At 37.7% G+C, this 21,347-nt stretch overlaps 1 protein-coding gene and 2 pseudogenes across 2 annotated transcripts in view; 2 read left to right on the top strand and 1 right to left on the bottom strand.

Annotated features, from left to right (window-relative positions):
* Positions 1–21,347, top strand: part of LOC119541384 (basic salivary proline-rich protein 3-like) — an 80,957-nt gene that overhangs the window by 22,178 nt on the left and 37,432 nt on the right. Inside the window, exon 2 of one of the 2 annotated variants that reach the window (XR_005218241.1) lies at positions 545–3,129. The exons of the other annotated variant lie outside the window; for it this stretch is intronic. The gene's annotated coding sequence lies outside the window, so the exon portion shown is untranslated. Of the gene's footprint in view, positions 1–544; positions 3,130–21,347 lie in introns of those variants that run through there. 2 annotated transcript variants of the gene reach the window in all.
* LOC119541385 lies at positions 6,815–7,684 on the top strand (annotated as a pseudogene).
* LOC119541383 lies at positions 18,793–19,534 on the bottom strand (annotated as a pseudogene).

Here is a 21,347-nt window from a genome sequence, read left to right as displayed (position 1 = left end):
GATTGAAAATACTTTGGAAATTATTTATGACTTGGAGCAATATATGTGCTTATTGTGTAATGTTTTATTTTCCAATATTTTCCAATATTTATCTGATTCAAGAAAATATGCATTAATTTAAAATATATTGATTGAAAACCAACCATGTACCAGGTACTGTACTAGGCACATTTCAAAGTCTCAAATATAGAGGACCCTATTACTGTCAGTTCAAAAATAGTACTTCAATCTGAGGTAGTGAAAATACATAACAGTAACTATTATCTTTGCAATGCTTTCCAATGTATAAAGCAATTTCAAGAGTGTGTGAAGAAAAACATTTTACACAATTAATGACTAATTTTTTAAACATATCCAGTCATATCTGCAGGCAAACCTGGTTCTGCAAAAAGTATCTCCTATGTCTTGTAGGCAGGGCATACCAAGAGAGAGGGAAGTAGAAGTCTACCCTAGAAGAGAGAAGTGTTTTATCACTGACATTATTTAGAATTACAAATGAATCCTGAAAATAAAAAAGTAGACTGACTTTTGGCATCTGGCTTAGGTGGTTTCCCGTGGAGGAACTGAACAACCTTCTGGTGTTACACCTGGAGGCATGGCCGGTGGACTAAATCTTCGACCCCAGTTGAGCCATAATTCTGAAAATGGAGTGGATGAGACAGGCCCTGATGTGGTGGACATAGTGGACTTCAAGGGCCAATCCAAAATCATCATCTTTGGACATCCCTGGGTACAGCATTGAACAAAGAGCATGCCCTTTGGTCTGACATTGTTGCACCTAGAACACAAGCTACAAGTCCCCAGACTCCACAGCATCCTGTTGCTTAAGACAGCATAGTATTGTCCAGAGTGTTAGGAGCACAGCTCTGCTTCTGCTACTGAAGTTGAAGGGAAACAAGTATCCTTAAATTTCTGCATTCCATTGTTGTGTGTCTTAATGAATAGTAGTTTGATTGTTTTGATGCAAACATAAATATGAAGCTCTTCTAAGAAAGAAATGGATTTCCTTGCTTTTTTTGTCCAATGACAAAACAAGACATAACAAAAAGTAGACTGGCTTTCAGTGGATTGCGTTACTGTTTTTAAATTCTGTACAAACATGGACTCCTTTGTCCTTTGTGCCTGGACAGACACACACACACCCACCCTTATTGTGCATTGCCCTCTTTACTGACACCACCCACGTTATTAAAGCTGACTTTGTATTGTTCATTGAATGTAAAGATAGCAGTGGAATATAGGGTAAATCATTAGGTTTGTTTGTGTAAGGTCATTGCATGATTTGCAGAGCTAAGCTTAGACACATCAAGTCCTACAAAGTAATAAGAATAAAAAATAAGAGCTAACATTTATTGAACTCTGTGAGAATTGCACTTAATCCTCACAACAATCCCAGTGATGAGTATTATTATTATCCTTATTTTAAACATAAGGAAACTAAGGTATAGAGAGGTTAATTAATTTGCTCAAGTTCACACAATTAGTAAATTATACTGACTTCTCGTCAGGTGGATGCATATGGATGGGCTTCTAGGAAACCTCCTTAGAATGTCTCTTTAAAATTCCCTTCATAATAAAACAAATATGAGTAATACCATATCAGCACTGAAAATTAAGTATATCAGTCACGTAATGGGAACTGAGATTACTTTTTCTAGCCAAGCGAATAAACTGGCAGTAGATGGCATGCCCAGGTAACCAAGCCCCAAATAGGAGTCAGCCAGGGAAACTCCTGAAGGCACTGATGGTGTTGGCCTGATTCAAGTTTAGACAAGTTTGGGACACATCAGAAAGAGCATTGCTTACTTCCTGTCACTTCTGTGATGCAGCAACACGAGGACCACATTAGAAAGTAAGTTATGGAAGTCCAGGGCTTCACTTCTGACATGGGTTTCTGTATGAAGCAGAAAATTTAGCAAAATTTAAAAGGTCCCACTCCTTGTAGTGGAGTTTGTGTAACTTAGACGACCTTTAAGCAGTATGAAGCTAAATTCCTAGCTCCTGCTCTCAGTGCTTTCCCCAAGAGATGCTTGATCTCCAAACAAGTCACTCATGACCTTATCCTCCCTTCTGTACAAGAAGGTAATGTATTTATGCAAGGCCCCTTATCAATCTAGGACAAAATACAAATTAATGCCTACTTGATATTTAGTCAACACAAAGGTAGTATAACTCTCTTCTTTTGCAGAGAAATTCACTAATAAAAATCCTTTCATGAGGCCAGATGATTTCTTCTATAGTTCAAGAGGAGCCCTGTGCACCGAGAATTCATTGTCTAAGGAAATACATCTATGACAAGAAAGAAGATTTATGACAATAATTTCTTCATGTTTTCCATAATAGTCACAAAAATACTGCCACTGTATTATAGAACAAAAAGGAATACAATGAGAAAAGAAATGGCTTTGCAGAGAGATGAAAAACATGGTAGCATAATTTAAAATCAATATGAAGGCAAGAAAGAGTAAATTTGATGTTACAAAATTAAGATAACGATAACTGAGCTAGAAGCAGAAAACATAGTTTTCTTAGTTCAACAATGAAAGATGAAAATTTAAGATGAAGTAACAGAAATGGAGACGATAATAGCAGTAATAATGTTAACATAAATTTTATTTAACTCTCAGTATTTTCCTAGTATCTTACAAGTATCATAATCACTTAATATTCACATAACCCCATTAGTTCAAGTACTCTATTATCACTACTTTAAAGATGAATGAACTGAGGCTTAGAGATGTTAAGTAGCTTTCTGAAGTTGCTACAATCAGAAACCACAGAGAAATTTGAAACTAGCTCTTGGATTTCAGAGCCCATACTAAATTAAATCATTAGAAGGTGCCACCTTTTATATCTGAATCATAGACTTTATCTATTTCACCTATTTTATTGATTCCAAAACCTACAAGAACAAAACAAGAAAACATGAGCTGACCACAATTCTAAAAACAAAATTTTTGTTTGATTTTTTTAATTTCTTTTAAGTCCTAAATAATACACTAGGAAATTAATTTCAACACCAAAAGTATAATACTAGTCATGATGGTTTCACAGATGTATACATAGGTTAAAACTTTAATTGTACAATTTAAATATATGCAATTAATTGTATATCATTATACCTCAATAAAGCTGTTTTTAAAAGTATAATACCACAAGATCCTTGACGTTTATTTCAGAAATGCAATCATGGCTCAGTAGTGAATACACACTCATGTACAAACATACATAATAATAGGTATGTTTTTAGGTTAAAGCAGAAAAGATGCTTTTAGGTTAAAGCAGAAAAGATTAGTAATTATATTTAGAGATATAAAAAAATTAATTTTTATGAAGAAAGGATGCAAGATTTTTTTTTTGGTTCACATTTTTTAATGTAATTTTATTGAGATATATTCACACACCATATAATCCATCCAAAGTATACAATCAATGAATGGTTCGTGGTATCGTCACATATTTGTGTATTCATTACCATGATCATCTTTAGAACACTTGTATTACTCCAGAAAAAGAAATAAAAAGAAAAAAAGAATACCCCAAATATCCCATACCCCTTACCCCTCCCTCTAATTGATCACTAGTATTGCACCAATTTTAAGACTTAGGATATAGGTAGGTTAACTAAGACAGTGTAGTTTTGTCAGAGATAGATATATAGATTAGTGGAACAGAACAAAACATCCAAAAGTAGCTCCATACAAACATGGGCAACTGCCCTTTTTTTGTGTGTGTGTGCTATATCATTACACAATAATTATTAAAGATCAAGGTTACTGGATTGTAGTTCAACAGCTTCAAGTATTTCCTTATAGTTATGCTAAAACACTAGACACCTAAAAGAAATATCTATATAATGAGTCAGTATATAGTCATTTGTTAAATCCAAATTTCTCAGTTACACCTCCTCCTCCTCATTTGATCTTTCTCTCAATCTTCAGGGATATCTGGACAATGACCATTTTAACTTCTTCGTGCAGGAAAGGGGTGTTGACCTTATAGAGTAGAGGCATGAAACTGCTTGATGTCCTTGGAGAGACTGGTACCTCTGGGTTTCAAGGCTTTTCTGGGACAGGATCAATCTGGATGCCTTAAGTTTCTGAAAAAAATAACTTACTAAGAAAAACTTTTATACAAACTTCAGATACAGTCCAGGGCATTCCCTAGTGTTTTCAGGAATACCGTTGGTTGGGGCTTGGCATACTGTGGTAGTTTGCAGTATCTGGCTAAAGCTTGCATAAGAGTAACCTCCAGAATGACCTCTCCAGTCTATTTGAAATCTCTTAGCCACTGAAACTTTATTTTATTTCATTTCTTTTCCCCTTTTGGTCCAGAAGGCATGTAATGCATTTTCAGTATTTAAAATACTGAAAAATATTCATGATGTTTAACTTAAAATTTGTGAGAATAGAAGGAAAAACTCTGAAATTAAAAAAAATATATATGTATTGGGGGAAATTGCTACACATTAAAATAACACTGTAAATCTTTTATAATCAGAAAAATGTTGACAGCATGGATGAACCTTGAAGACATAATGCTGAGTGAAATAAGCCAGGCACAAAAAGATAGATATTATATGTTACCACTAATGTGAACTCTGTGCAAAATGTAAAATAAATGTTTTATATTGTAGAATGTAGGGGACCTAGCGATAGACAGCAAATAGTGAATGGGGAATGATAATCTAATACAAACAGGTAAGTTATGGAGGATAATCTTAATGTAATGGGAGTGCTCAGGAACGACTATGGTTTGTTAATTTTGGGGGGGTATGGTAGAAACATGTTGAAAGCAATGTAGATATTTTGGGTTATTTTTTTTCTTATTCTTTTTTTGGTTTTGTTTGAAATATTGGTTTTTTTATGTTTGTTTTTTAACAAATGAGGGTGGGCCATAATCTGATTCTGGAATCTTATAAACAGAAGAAATTCAGGCATTGTCAGAGAAAGCCATGGGCAGGAGCAGGAAGCCGGAAATCAACAGAAGCTGGAGTCCCAAAGTCAATGGAATTAGAAGAGAAGGAGAGGATATTACCATGGATCAAGAGGGAGGGATGCAAGGCAAGGGACCCTAAGGATCACCAGCAGCCAGTACTAGAATGTTGCAGACCAGAGAGAAAGCCATACCTTGCTGACACCTCAATTTTAGACTTCTCCTAGCCTCAAAACTGTAAGCCAATAAATTCTTATTGTTTTTAAGCCAAGTTTGTGGTATATGGCATAGGAGCATAGAAGACCTATGATATATATACCTAGATGTATATACAGAATCTCAGCCTGTGGGGGAGGCTGGTTTTTACCATGCATTAAAACTAGAAACCAAACAGGAAAAAATTCATGTAATTGAATACATAAAAAACAAAAATTCCTATAATAGAATAAAAAAAAATTTTATTAAAAATAAGAAAAATAACATTTATTCAGACTGCCATATATGCCTAGCATTTGTTCTCCCCAACAATATCATATTGCAAATTCTATTATTATTTCCCTTTTTCAGACAGAGACACTGAGGTTCACCAAAGAACATGAGTTGATCAAGGTCTCAAGCCAGTAAGTGGCAGTGGGTAAATGACTCCAGAGCAGACACTGATTATTACTAAGCAGTCATCCATGTGGACTCATATGTAGATGCCCTCCCTAGTCCAAGAGGAGGAAGTGTAGGAAGATAATTGCTGACAGTCTCAGGCACAGACTGGATGTAATCTCAGGTGAGACCAGGGGTGGGAGGAGAAAGTCCTAACATTCAAGCCATGTAGGATGCAGGTTAAAGTCCAAGTGGAGATCACATGGCTCTTCCTTTTTCCTATCCCCACCCTTCTTGGCATCTTAGATGTGGATGTGGGAGATTGGACAGGAATTGGAAAGGGACTAATTGCTTCATCCATGAGAGTGAAGCATCTTCTTAAAGGGCAGAACAATGCAGCCAGAGAGACAGTAATGGAGTGGAAGGAGCCTGAGTCCCTAAAGGAATTAGGTAGAGACTCATCCAAACCAGTCATGGCTACACATGAGCCAGGTGGAGAAAAAGTTTCATCCAGAGTAAAGAGGAGGCAGAGAGATTATAAAAATATATGGAAACAAGGATGGGGGACTTCTGGGAAAGATGGCAGAGTAGGAAGCTCCAGGACTCTGTCCTTCCACCAAAACAACTATTTAACAGGCAAGAACTGTCTGAAACAACTATTTTGAAACTCCAGAGGCCAGAAGATCACTGGACAGCATCCAGAGAAGAGTGGAAGAGGCTGATAAACTCTAGTAAAGAACCATAAGTTGTTCTCTGCAAGGCAACTGGCACCCATCCCCCACTCAAGCAGCAAGCTGTCTTGGTGACAGAAAGATACATAAAATATCTTTTTGATGCACAAAAGGCATTTGACAAAATATAGCATTCCTTTTTGATAAAACACTTAGAACACTAGGAATAAAAGGAAACTTCCTCAATATGCTGAAGTGCATATATGAAAAGTCCAAGGCTAACATCCTACTTAATGGTGAAAGTCTGAAAGTTTTCCCTCTAAGATCAGGGAAAGAGACACTCTCACCACTGGTATTCAACATTGTTCTGGAAAGTATAGCTAAAGCAATTAGGCAAGAAAAAGAAATATATGTCATCCAAATTGGAAAAGAAGAAGCAAAATTTTCCCTATTTGCAGATGATAAGATCCTATATACAGATAATCCTCAAAAATCTACAACAAAGCTCCTAGAGCTAACAAACGAATTCAGCAAAGTGGCAGGATACAAAATCAACACCCCCAAATCAGTAGTGTTTCTATACACAAGCAATGAACAATCAGAAGAAGAAATCAAGAAAAAAATTCCATTCACAATAGCAACCAAAAGGATCAAATATCAAGGAATAAATCAAACCAAGGATGTAAAGGACTTGTACAAAGAAAACTACAAAATACCGCTAAAAGAAATTAAAGAAGCCTGATGCAACTTTCCAAACCCAGTGCAACTTTCCAGCCAAAGCAAGCGCTCCTCCTCTGAGGTAGGCTGCACCCCTCAAGGAGAAGCAAGACTGCGGATAACACAGCCATGACTGAGGCTGATATCAATCTGAAAGCCTTTCCCCTCAAAGATGCCACCTGACCAAGAAACTATTGGACCTCATTCCACAGTCATATAACTACCAAGCAGCTTCGTAAAGGAGCTAGTGAGGCCACCAAAACCCTCAACAGAGGCATCTCTTAGTTCATCATGATGGCTGCAGATGCTGAGCCCCTGGAGCTCATCCTACACTTCCCCTGCCCCGCCCCTGCTGTGTGAAGACAAGAGTGTGCCCTACATGTTTGTGTGCTCCAACCAGGCCCTGGGGCAGGCCTCGGGAGTCTCCAGACCTGTCATCACCTGTTCTGTCATCATCAAAGAAGGCTCACAGCTGAAGCAGCAGATCCACTCCATTAAGCAGTCCATTGAGAGGCTCTTAGTGTAAACCTGTGGCCTCTGCCACACTCTCCCAGCTGACACTCTCCCTGGGGTAGTGTATCATATATTGTCCATGTTGGCATGTAGTGTTTTCAGCTACTTTTTATTGTTATGAAATATTGTAGTCCTGAACAGTTTCTGGATTGTTGGATTGTTTTTGTTTTGTTTTACAGGCTTTTTTCTCTCCTCTCCCCAGTCTTCTTAGTCTCCCTTTTGAAAATGAACTAATACTAACTAGAAGAAGTAGATTGGTGGCCACTTTCATAGGCAGGGAAGAGCCAGGATAGAGATCTGGTTCCAGCTGTCATCCTCTGGCTTCCTGGAGACCTACTGTGTGCAAACATACAGAGGGCATGATGGAAGGAAACACTGTCCACTTTGTGTACCTGTGCCTGGCATACAGAATCATTGCAAAAATGTTAAACAATCTAGGGGTTTCCTTTGCTCTTTAGGGGATTCTGGGTCATTTGGAGTGGAAGCATGTGTTCTGTGAAGTTGTTAGGTGTATGTCCAAGCATCAGTTACTAATAAAAACCCCTGTTTCTTTTTGGTAATGTGATGTTATATTCTCTCACCAACTCCCACTGGTGTCCCTGAGGTTGGCAGGATAGCAGCATACCAAAGAGATGTGCTGTAGGATTCCAGAGGCAGCCTGGAAAGTGGGGCAGTTGACCTAGGCTGTAACAGAGTCAAGAGTAGCAAAGGAAAAGAGGGTCAGTGGGTGTTGGAATGAAGGATTCTGGGAAGGTCATGGACACCTGGCTGGAATGTGCAGCAGAGATTACTGAGTCCAAGGCAACATCCCTTCTTCAGTGAATGAGGATTTCTTCAGTGGACACTTTGTCTCTGCTTCCTGCCACAATGTGGGTCAGGTGTATACTTTATCACATCGGAAGGACAGTGCTAATGTGTCATTCCTTCTTGTGACCTTCATAATAAAGAAATATATTCATATTCAAAAAAAATAAAGAAGAACTAAATAAATAGAAAGATATTCCATGTTCATGGATTGGAAGACTAAATATCGTTAAGATGTCAAGCATACCAAAAGCAATTTATAAATTCTAACAACTTTCTTTGCAGAAATGGAAAAGCCAGTCATCAAATTTATATGGAAGGGTAAGAGGCCCTGAATAACTAAAGCCATCTGGAAAAAAAAATGAAGTTGGAGAACTGACACTTCCCAGTCTTATAATTATTAATCAAAATGACATGGTACTGACATAGGACAGACAATGTAGACCAATTGAATCAAACTGAGAAATCAGAAATCAACCTTCATATTTATGGCCAACTGATTTTTGAAAAGGTGTCAAAGACCACTCAATTGGGAAAGAATACTCTCCTCAGCAAACGGTGCTGGGAAAATTTGATCTCCATTTGCCAAAAAAAAAAAAAAAAAAAAAATTAGGATCACTGCCTCATACCATATACAAAAGTCAACTCAAAATGGATCGAAGACCTTAATATAAGAGCTAGAACTATCAAACTCCTAGAAGAAAATGTAGGGAAGCATCTTCAGGACCTTGTGTTAGGCAATGGTTTTACATGCAAAGCACAACCAACAAAAGAAAAAATACATAAATGGGACCACATCAAAATTAAAACTTTTGTTCTTCAAAGGACTTTATCATGAAAGTAAAATGACAATCTATACAATGGGAGAAAATATTTGGAAACCACATATCTGATAAGGGATTAATACCTAGAATATATTTAAAATCCTTCAACTTAATGACAAAAAGACAAGCAACCTGTTATGGGTTACTAAAGCTGCCAGAATGCAATATGTCAGAAATGGGTTGGCTTTTACAATGGTGATTTATTAGTTTACAAATTCACAGTTCTAAGGCCATGAAAATATCCCAGTTAAGGCATCAACAGGATGATACCTTCTCTGAAGAAAAGCCAATGGCCTCCAGGGTTCCTCTGTCACATGGGAAGGCACATGGCTGGCATCTACTGATCCTTCTCTCCTGGGTTTTGTTGCTTTCAGGTTTTGGCTCTTTCAGTTTCTCTGTGTCTTTGCTTGCTTCTCCCAGGGCTTTCCTCTTCAAGCTCTCTTAGCATCTCTGGGTGTTTCTCTCTCTAAGCTCTTTGGCTTTTTTCTGTCCTTTATCCTCTCAATACGGACTCTAATAAAGGATTAAGACCCACCTTGAATCAGGTGAGTCACATCTCAATTGAAACAACCTAATCAAAAGGTCCCACCCACAATAGATTTGCACCCACAACAATGGATTAAAAGAACATGGCCTTCTCTGGGGTACATAACAGCCTCAAACCAACACACAATACAATTTTTTAAAATGGGCAGAAGACTTGAGCAGACATCTCTCCAAAGAAGAGGTACAAATGGCCAAAAGGCACATGAAAAGATGTTCAACATCATTAGCCATCAGGGAAATACAAATCAAAATCACAATAAGATACCATTTCACAGTGGCTGCTATTTAAAAAAACAAACAAACAGAAAATACAAGTGTTGGAGAGGAGAAACAGAGAAATAGGAACACTCACTCATTGCCTGTGGCAAGGTAAAATAGTGCAGCCCCTAGAAGACAGTTTAGCAGTTCCTCAGGAAGTTAAGTATATAGAACTACCATATAACCCAGCCATCCCACTACTTGATATATAACCAAAAGAATTGAAACCAGAGACTTGAACAGGTATTTTTCACACTGATGTTCACAGCAGCATTATTCACAATTGTCAAAAGATGGAAGCAACCCAAGTGTCCATCAACTGATGAATGGATAAACAAAATGTGGCATATATATAGAATATTATTCAGGAATGAAGGAAAGAGGAATGAAATCCCCGTACATGCAATAAAATGGATGAAACCTGAAGACATCAGGTTAAGTGAAATAAGCCTGACACCAAAGGACAAATATTGTATAATCTCACTGATTTGAAACAAATAGAATAAGCAAGCTCATAGAGTCAGAATCTAGAGTATGGGTGTTCTGGTTTGCTCATGCTGCCATTATGCAAATACCAGAAACGGATTTGCTTTTATAAAAGGGGTTTATTTGGTTACAAATTTACAGTCTGAAGGCCATGAAAATGTCCAAATGCAGGCATCAACATGAGTATACATTCACTGAAGGAAGGCCAGTGGCATCTGGTAAATCTCTGTTAGCTGGGAAGTCATGTGGCTGGCGTCTGCTTATCCCAGGTTGTGTTCTAGCTCCTCTCTCAGCTCCTGTGCATTCTTCAAAATGTTGCTCTTGGGGCGTTTGTCCTCTCTTAGCTTCTCTGGAGCAAAGTGTCAGCAAAAGTCTGCTTTCAAAGGGTGTCTCCAAAATGCCTCTCTAAGCTGCAGCAGCTCTAAGGTCCTTCTGTTTGTGAGCTCTTTTATAGGACTCAAGTGATTAAATCAAGACCCACACCGAATGGGTGGGGCCACACCCCCATGGAAATAATCTAATCAAAGGTATTACCCACAGTTGGGTGGGACACATTTCCATGGAAACAACCCAATCCAAAGGTTCCAACCTAATCAAGACTAAATACATCTTCCCCCACAAGATTGCATCAAAGAACCTGGTGTTTGGGGGGACATAATACATACAAACTGGCACAATAAGATTCCAGGGGACAGGGTGGGGATAGGGAATGGCAAGTTAAGCCTTCAAATATACAGGGTTCCTATGTGGAATGATGGAAATGTTTTGGTAATGGATGGTGGCGATGTAGCACAAACTTTGTGAATACAATTAATATAACTAAATATATATCTGAATATAATTAAAAGGGGCAAATGTTAGATTGTATATATGGTAACAGACTAAAATTTTTAAAGAAAATCCATGGAACTACCCTACAAAAACAGTGAACCCTATTTTAAACCATGACCTTTTATTAATATTACAATTTTATGTGCTATCATCAATTGTAACAAATGTTCCACACCAATGCAAGGTGTTGGTGGTGGGGTGGTATATGGGAATTCTGTGTTTTATACATGATTGTTCTGTAAACCACAACTTCTCTAGTAATAATAATAATAATAATACATATGGCCCACATACCACACACCCAGATGGACTGATTACTGCAGACACGTTCATGACCCAGACCAAATGAACATTCTGAAAACATTTTTTGTTTTGTTTTGTTCTTGTTTTTGCTGTTACTTTGCCTTTTTTTTTAATTAACACAGTTGCAAATTTACATAAAAATCATACAGAAAGTACGAAGTCCCCATATAACCCCACACACACACACACACAGTTTCCCTTATTAACATTTTGCATTAGTGTGGTAACATTATTACAATCGATGAGCCAATCTTATTTTAATTGTACTATTAACTATAGTCCGTAATTTACATTAGGGCTCATTCTTTGTGATACCGTTCTATGGGTTTTTAAAAAATTGTGTATTCTGGTAACATACATACAACCTAAAAGTTCCCTTTTTAACCACTTTCAAATATACAGTTTGGTGGTTTTAATAACAGAAGCACTGTAGCACTGTTCTTTTTTCTTTTTTTTTTTTTTTTTTTTTCAGATAGATTGACCACTCCACAGCGACTAACTCTAAACCCACCAATAAGTTAAAACAATACAAACTGGCACACCCCATGGCTGGCCTGAACACGCCGGCCTGTCTAGACACAACGAATGTTCAGTCCGCATAGTACTCTCCAGCCCAGACACGCTGACCTGACAAGCCCAGACACGTTGAGCAATCCAAATTGATGAACTGGAAAATCCAAGTCCTTCTACACAATAAACAATCTGGCAACAGTGAATATTCCAAACACACTGACCACAGTAGGTAATAAGTATCCTCTAACATTGACCACTCTCATATTTCAACCTCCAATCCACCCCGACCATTCTAGGAACTCTCCAGGTCCCAGACACCCCCCGCCCACCTCCGAATGAGTAGCGAAGGGCAGGATGAGGCGGAGGAGGAAGTTGAGTTGGCCCAGTGGACCACTTTCTATCTTCTTTTATCTATGAAAAGAGATTATTTTTATCTCCTTAAGGTTCAGCTAAACCTAGTTTTCACATACTCTAAATAAATACTATGCAAACATCTGGTAATCAATTGAAAATAAGCTTGCTAATTTATATGTGTGGACACTGACAGATAATAGCAAAGTAGTTATTAATTATAACATAATATGTGATTCTCAGGAAATATATAAGATTTAGCGATTTTTAAAATTATCTTACGATTCCCACACTATGAAACTTCAACCATATTACCTATTTTGAACTTAATGTAGTGTATAAAGTGATCATAAAAATTATATGTGCTTTGAGTCTGACATGCAATCAGTTTTTAATAGAATCTACTAATGCATGTTAAAACTTAGGTTGAAATATGTTTTTGTTGTACTCTCAAAACTTCAATCATTGGACCCATTAAGTACTATATTTGAAAAAAATGCAGTTGATAATTATGTTTAAAATGAAATGTATTTAAAATATAAATAGACAATATTGACTTGCCCACATTATCAATTCTGCCTCCAATACCCAAAACGCACCATCATACAATTGAAGTATGTGTCCCTGATCTTTGGGGATCCAGCCTGTAGAATAAACAAAAGTAACTAGAGGGAGAGTGCCAAGGAACGTCTTTGATTAGTCCTTTGGTTAATCCCTCTGGCCCATTTCCACATTCCCCAGCAAGAAGATGACTAGAGAAATCTTTAGATCATTTCATATCAAGCTTTTTTGCTATATTTAAAATGTCTTTGGGACCCTGTTCTCCAGTGCAAATCTATCCAAAATATACCCTTAGAACTATCTATAACCATGTATGTATTATTCTGAGTTGTCAAATTTTAAACTACATTTTGGGTTTAGGGATTAGACATTATCTTTCTTTCAGACTAGGGTTTCTTTCTTTCTATTGCAGGACTATTCAGTCATACCCAAGCCCATCTATGGTTCATGTTTGCCCATTGCTCAAATTTCCCTGTCCCTTTATTTTGTAGACCAATCAAAAGCACTGGCTCTGGAGTGCTTGTGTCTCTTTTCACACTGCTGATCACACACCTGTGGCTATCTCTTCCTCCTCCAGATGTTACACTTACCTCCGCAGCTCTGGGCTGGCACTGCCACGTATCTGCCTTATGGTGCATGAGCCAGAAACCAATCTTGCAGTGTGGCAGATAGAAAAGAACATAACTCAAAATATCTCCCTCAACCACACTTTCTGTCCTTTCTCAGGCTCACGCTGCTGTGTTCTCTCACACCATGTCTCAGCCACCTTCTGTCTTTTTGAGTTTTCTCACAGTTTTTACTTTAGTTCTTCAGATTGAAATAGTCTTCCCTTGCTCTTATGGCATCTAGAAAATGGGATTAGGGAGAAAGTCAAGAGCGTGATCTTTTTCACAAAAATTGTTAGAAACCTAAAGCTGCCTTCTCTATAGTTACCTTTTATATTTTAGCATTAGTAAAAATGAAATAAATTTCTACATCACAGGATTGTGTAAAGCATCAAATAACTACATGTAAAAGAGGTTTACATAGTGAAAATGAATCACAAATGTAATTTAGAATTGTTGTTATGAGATCAAGTTATCATAGCTTGAATGCATTTTTCTCACACACAACATCCAGTGGACCAGAAAGCCTATTTGTTCCTATCTTCAAAATATATCCATATTTTTACCACTTTTCACCCCTCCCCCTGTCGCCACCCTGGTCCAAACACCATCACTTACCTAGATTATTACAATAGACTCCTAACTGGTCTCTCTGCTTCTGCTCTTGACCCTACACAGTGATTCCATTAATATGTAGGTCAGATCATATCCTACTCCACACCCTCAAGTGGCACCCCATGTCATTCAGAGTAATATCAGTTACAGGCCCATCACCCCCCGCCCCTCCACCATAGCTCCCTGTTGACCTCATCTCTGACTGCTGCTCCCATCACACAAGCTCTTCTGTTCCACTACCCGCCATTCTGTTCCTCAAGTGCTTCAGCCCTTTTGGCCTCGTAGCTTTTTGGGAGGCTGCTCCATCTGCCTGAAATCCACATGGCTCACACCACACTGCCTCATGTCTTTATGCAAAAGTCCCCTCTTCACTGAGGCCTTCCATGGCCACCCCACCCTGATAATTTATATCCCCCTTCCCTGCTATTTTTTCCTTTGCACTTACAACTAACAAACCTACTATAGATTGTTTTTTATTTTGTTTGTCTATCTCTCCCCTAAAATGCAAACTCCTTAACAGCAAGGATCTTTGTCTATTTTACTCACTCCTATATTCCCAGCATTTAGAATATGCCTGAAGATGAGTAACAGCATGATTTTTTTTTTTTTTAAAAAAAGTATGCCCTTCCCCATAGCCCAAATGTTGGTGACTCTCCAAATCCAGGGGTCTAGATAGTTGAAATCAAGAACAAGATCACAGAATACAAAACTAGGAAAGCAGTAATGGCAAATGGAATGGCTTTGACTGAGTCTGCAGAGAAAGCAAGTAGTGTTGAATTCTGTGAGAACTTCCAGGAGCTTAAACTATAAGCAATAACTTGATGGATGTATTCAGAATAACAGATTGTGAGTCCAGGGTGCCACCTACTGGCAAGACTTTTTAAAGCAGGAACAGCTTTTAAGGAATTGAGTAAACCCTCCAAGGTGCAATTAACAACATAAAATAAATGATGATGTAATCTATCTCAAATATTAAGAAGTCATAATTAGATTTCTAGGTTAAAGTTGTAACTGCCCAGCAACCCCTGATACAGTTTATCCCATCCTTCGTCAAATGCATTTATAAAGGTAATACAAAAAGCAAGAATTACAAGCATATGGATAATCAACTCTAACTTAAACCAGTTGTAAAAATTTGGGAAAAAGTTTTATTGATGATAAGGTAACTCATTGGTTGAAGTACAATTTATTGTAGACTCAGATTTCAGCCCATTTAATAAGAAGCTATTTGAAAAACGGTAGAATGGTATGTCATTCAGATATTTATTAAACAAATATTTACTGAGCATGTAAGTGCCGGGAACTAGTCTAGGTGCTGGAGGTGCTACATTACACAAGTCAGACAGTATCCCTGCTCTTGAGGATTTTCTGTCCTCTTTGGTGAATACATAAAGCACAATTAGAGAAGTAAATTACAAGCATATTTTCAGATAGTGATAAGAGCTTCGGAAGAAGCAAGGCAAAATAATTGGATAGTTTGATCCTAAAATCCAGCAGGGTAGATGGCCAGAGAAAGCCTTGTTGAAGACAGGATATATCAGTTAACTGTTTTTTAATTAAATTAAATTTTTTATTGTAGAATATAACATATACTTATAAGTAATAACTTTCCAACTGCAATTTAACAAGTAGTTTAGAAAGCAAATTTCGAAGAATATTACGGGTTACACTTCTACAGTTTCACTTATTTCCTTATTGTGAAACATAACAAATACATAAAAACATATTTTTCTAAGTATGATTTAATAAGTAGTTATATAGGAAATTTCCAAAGCTGTTATGAGTTACAATACCATACAATACCATAGTTTCAGTTATTTCCTTATTGTGAAATATAACATTTATACAAAAGGGTGATAGCTTTCAAATTACAATTTAACAAGTAGCTATAGAACAAATTTCAAAGGATCCTATGGGTTACATTTCCACCATTTCAATTCTTTCCTTCTAACTATTCTAATACCCTAGCAACTAAGAAATATTTAATTTTCTATAGAGATTCAGTATTCATAATCCTTTGTTAAATTCCATCTTGCCTGTTAACTTTTGCTGCATAAAAAGCCACACAAAACCTTAATGGCTTTAAAAACAACAACAACATGTATTATTTCTCATGATTCTGTGAATTGGCTGTGCAAATCACAACCATATATGTTGTTGATCTTGGACCGCCTCACTCCCATCTCTGGGGCCTGAGGCAGGACAGCTGGGATGACTGGGCTTCTCTCCACAGATGGTAGAAGGGTTCCCAGCAGCAAGTGAGGAGGACAGACAAATGGTAAAGAAAAGTCATAGACAGTAATGATGAATCACTTTGTTTTCCATCTTTAATTTTTTAAAAACAATCAGTTAAGCCAGTGGACCTACTTGTACATGGTTTTACTTATTTCATCAGTATATCAGTTTCCTATTTCTACTGAAACAAATTACAAATTTAGCACCTTAAATCAATACAAATTTATTGTCTTAAATTTCTCTAGGTTAGAATTTCAACACAGATCTCATTGGTCAAAAATCAAGTTGGCAGAGCGGCATTCCTTTCTGGAGGCTCTAGGAGAAAATTCTTGCATTTTTCAGCTTCTGGGTTCATGGCCTCCTTCCTCGGTCTTCAAAGCCAGCAGCATAGCATCTCTCTGACCCTTCTTCCGTCACCACATCACTTTCTCTGACCACAGCCGGGAAAGGTTCTCTGCTTTTAAAGACCCAAATGATTAGATTGGGCTCTCCCGGATAATCCAGGATAATCTCCGCATCTCAAAAAGGACTTCACCCATTTTGGATTAAGGCCTCCCCTCATTCAGTCTGGGCACCTTAACTAATAGCATCTTCAGTGTCCCATTTACAATGGGTTCACACCCACAGGACCAGGGGTTGGGACCTGAGCATGCCCTTTGTTGGGGCCATGAGTAAATCCCCAAAAGCTCCCCCCTCTTTTTTCCTGTGCTGTTCATTCTGTTCTCTCCCATATTTAGAGTCATCTTGATGCCTTTTTATACCTCTATCAAGTTATACTTAGTCATTTTTTAATACTTACAAAGCATTTCCTATATACAGTCTAAGTACTTTGTATAGAATGACTAATTTAACCCCCCAAATTTAACTAACTTAACAGCATGAGTTAGGTATTACAACTAACCCCATTTTTACATGTGTGAAAACTGAGGTGCAGAGAGATTAAATGACTTGCCCAGATTCACACAGCTAGTCAACAGAGAGAACCAGGATTCATACCATTCAGCTTGCTTCCAGAATCTGCATTCCTGCCCACTATACCTTACTGCTTCTCACCATTATTTCTGCTATTTTACTCAGGTCATTTTATCTGAATCATTTTGTCTCACTACTACAAGTGTGAGAAGGCAAGAAAGAGACCTACACTGACACACTTGGGATTGTGCTATGAATTTCTTATTTTGTGTGAGAAATCCTAGGTTGGAAGACAATAGATAGTAAGACAGAACTCTCCTGCAAATGTCGGGGCTGCGACTATCTGAGCCTGAGTCAGGAGAGGTTGGTACAGCCTGAGTGAGTGTGTCCGGGTGTGGGAGGCTAAAGAATTTACCTGGTAGTAGATGTATGTGCCTAAGAGGATGTCCTTTCCTATTGCATAAAAAAAAAAACAGAAACAATTTGTATATTATATAAAATTTGGGATTACACAGGCTCATCTCTTTGATATGTAATTAGGTGGAATCGTTGATTCTATTTACCATTGCTAAACTTCGGGGATTCCCAAACTCTGTCCATCTGGCAGAATCGCTGGGGGGCTGTTTAAAATGCTGATTATAGGGTCAATTTAAGAGCTATTCAATAAGAATCTCTAAGGGAAAAGCCAGAGAATTTTAGTCTCTCTAAAATATCCAGATTCTGATGTAGCTGACCCAAGACGTGGCAATTCTTAAATCACCACAGTAGACAACCCAATAAAAACACAGCAATGACACTGTGCATTAAGTTGGAAAGCGTGGCAAAACTTCAGTTATAATATTATGTTGGTTTTTCAGACTGAATTATTTCAGGATATCTGCCTTGTTGCCAAAAAGAAACCTCAGCAAACATTTAACCAACCCTTCCGTAGGCCAGGAGCCAATCAGGAAATAAGGATAAAAAACAAAAACGTGAGAGCTGAAACTGAGGGTCTTCCGGTGTGGGGCAAAAATAAGATATCATTCTCCTCAGTTATTTTAAACAGGCTATGTAGGCTGCCTGATTAGCAATCCCAAGGCTGTTCCCAAATGCTGCTGGTCCTGCTGTCAGTGGCTTGCTGGTTACCATTGTCATCACCTTGAGCAGAGGGCAGTGTGTGTTGCAGGAGCCTTAGAGAGGATAGACGACGGGAAAGATCATTGGGCTGCCAGGAAGAAACCCATCTTCACCAAGGGCTCTGCCATTAACTACCTGCTTTCTGTATCCATTATTTGATGGCTCCAGGCACCAGTATCCTCAGCTGTAAAATGAAACAATGTATTAAACCCATGGTGTCATTCTACATCCCAAAGTGAGAATGTGATGGGGCACCGTGGGGTGAAATGGGACTCCGTGTGGATAGGGAGCCAATCCCTCAAATGAACTGCAAGTAATTTTTAACTCTGTCTACAATGGGTTTCTGTTTTTGTTTTTTAGATTTAATGCCTGATCTTATTTATTTGTTACTCTTTGAAAATCTTATTTTTCACTGGACTCAGACTTAGAGGTGGAAGCTCTCAGAGAAAACAGCCTCTGTCTCTTCGCAGTCTCTTCCTGATGTTTTCCTTTGGCCTCCTTCATTCTCTGGGCCAAAGGTTTAGCATATCCAGTAGCTTCTTCCTCATTTTTCTTAGTACCTTGTTTCTTCAGAGCAATACGGTGACATGTGTAATTGCAGGAAAGGTAGAGTAATAAGCCACCGAATCTTGGGTGCTTTGGTCCTGGGATTCTTGCCTTCTTTGTTCAGGAGCTTTCTTGCAAACATGCTGGCCGACATCGTCTTCTTTAGGGGCACTGGAAAGTCTGCAAGTCTGCTAGCTCCTCTGGTCCCCAGGCAACAAGACACAGCAGCACTAGTCAGACAAGGAATATCCTTCTCTCCTTTTATTACAATAACCAAATTGAGAACACTCAGATAGGCATCCACAATGCAACCCCAAACAGAAGTGCACTTTCTGTCTCCAGTTCTCCTTGCCTGCAATAGGAATGTGCCTTACTCAGTAACAGGTGGACACGGCCGCAGGTCAAGACCCTGCTTCATGGGGGCAACCTTGTTTGTGGTTTCCACCACTGATCCATAACCCTTCCATTCTTCACCCAAAATGTCAGCATTAATTTCTATGGCCATCAGCTTCTCAAGTAAGGTACAAAGGTTGTGTTCACCGTCCCCTTCAATGAGTGTCTGGCAGCCAGTGGCCAGGGAAGAGATGTTCAGCTTCATCCTGAAGCAGCTGATGGCCTCCAAGGCACCACGAAAATGGGCTATACTGGGTTTTAAGCTTACATTTGAAAAAGGATTTTCACTATTAACAGCTAAAGAGAATTAAAGTAATTAAAACAATGTTAAAAACCAGAAAAAGTGCAAAGATTAAAGCTAACTCAGCATAGCAAAAGAAATCAGAGACATAACAAGAAATAAAATTAGCATGCAGAAATAATCTGTATCGATAACCAGTTACAGTATATATTTATTTATATTATTATTATATATTTATAAACTGTTAGAAGATTTAAGATAAAGAAAATCCCATTTATAGTTGCAATAAAGAATATAAAATAGTGGAAAATAAACAACAGGAAATGTATAAATCGTACATGAGAAAAACAAAAAAAACCCAAAACCCTGAAATACATAAAAATAATTTGACCAAGTGAAGAACATTCTTGGTTTTTGGAAAGGAAGACTAAATATCATAAAGATGTCCGTTCTAAGTATTTTTGCCCTATTTGTTTCCTCATTTGTTCAATCTACCTACCTATCTAGCTATCTATCTATCTGGCCACACATACATACATACATACACATACATTTTTTCTGAACCATTTGAGAGTAAATTGCAGACATGATGCTCCTTTAATACTAAATACTTCAATGTATATTTCTTTTGGAAAAAGACATTTTCTTATAATCACAGTATAATGATCAACTTCTCTAATAAAAAAAGAAAAATAAAGTTATCATTGACTAGTGATTTGAAATGCCACCATCTTCATATACCAAATGCAAGTGTACTTAAGTCTATTTCTGTAATTTCTATTCTATTCCATTGTCTGTGTATTCAAGAGCCAAAATCACACTTTTTAAATTATGGAAACTTTATAAAATGTTTTAATATCTGGTAAGGCTGGTTCTCCCTTGTAGATTTTTCACTTTCTGTATTTTCCTCTCTTTTCTGCATATTTATTTTCCCATATGAATTTTAGTATCAATTTCTCTTGCTCTATTTAAAAAAAGCATATTGGTGTTTTGTTAGAATTTCATTAAATTTATTGATTAACTTAGAACGGACATCAGTTGGCCATAGATGTGAGGGTTTATTTCAGAAATTTCAGTTCAATTCCATTGGTCTAATGTTTGTGCTTGTGCTAGTACTGTGCTGTTTTAATTGCTGTAGCTTTGTGGTAACTTTTAAACATCAGAAAGTGTGAGTCTTCCTACTTTGTTCTTCTTTTCCGAGACGGTTTTGGATATTTGTGTTTCTTTACCCTTCCATATAAATTTAATGATTAGCTTTTCCATTTCTGCAAAGAAGTCTCCATTTAGTTTATATAAGTCTTTAAATTATAAAATTAATTAGGAATTTGGGGAAGATGGTGGCAGTAGATATGTATTTTTTTAATCTTTTCAAATTCCCCCATAAAAACTGGCTGTGCAACTAGATAACAAAACTAGAAACTCATGAGCAACATTTACTACAAATCTAGGTAGCAGTATTCCTCACAAGTCCAAAAGATAAGTAATTGAGGACAAACCAATAACAGTCACCAAACCTGCATGTCCTTGGCTGGGTACAGGAAGTAGAGAGAAGCCATGGAGAGCATTTGTCAGCCTGAGAATAGGATACTCTCAAAAGAGCCAAGCAGTAATAATTGGAACTTGTAGAGGGCCAATATAAGAACAGCAGCTGAAGCTGTGGGGGATTTTGCCCATTCCAATAGTTGCTGAAGGCAAGGAATCCACAATGAGGCCTGAAAGGATTGGAGCAATCTGTGCCACGTGAAAGCTCAAAACTGAACACCAATTGCCCTCTCAT

The sequence above is a fragment of the Choloepus didactylus genome, chromosome 8 (assembly GCF_015220235.1).
Source record: "Choloepus didactylus isolate mChoDid1 chromosome 8, mChoDid1.pri, whole genome shotgun sequence".
NCBI classification, from domain to species: Eukaryota; Metazoa; Chordata; class Mammalia; order Pilosa; family Megalonychidae; genus Choloepus; species Choloepus didactylus.
Note: the sequence above shows the minus strand (reverse complement) of the source record. Positions and strands in the feature narration are given on the sequence as shown.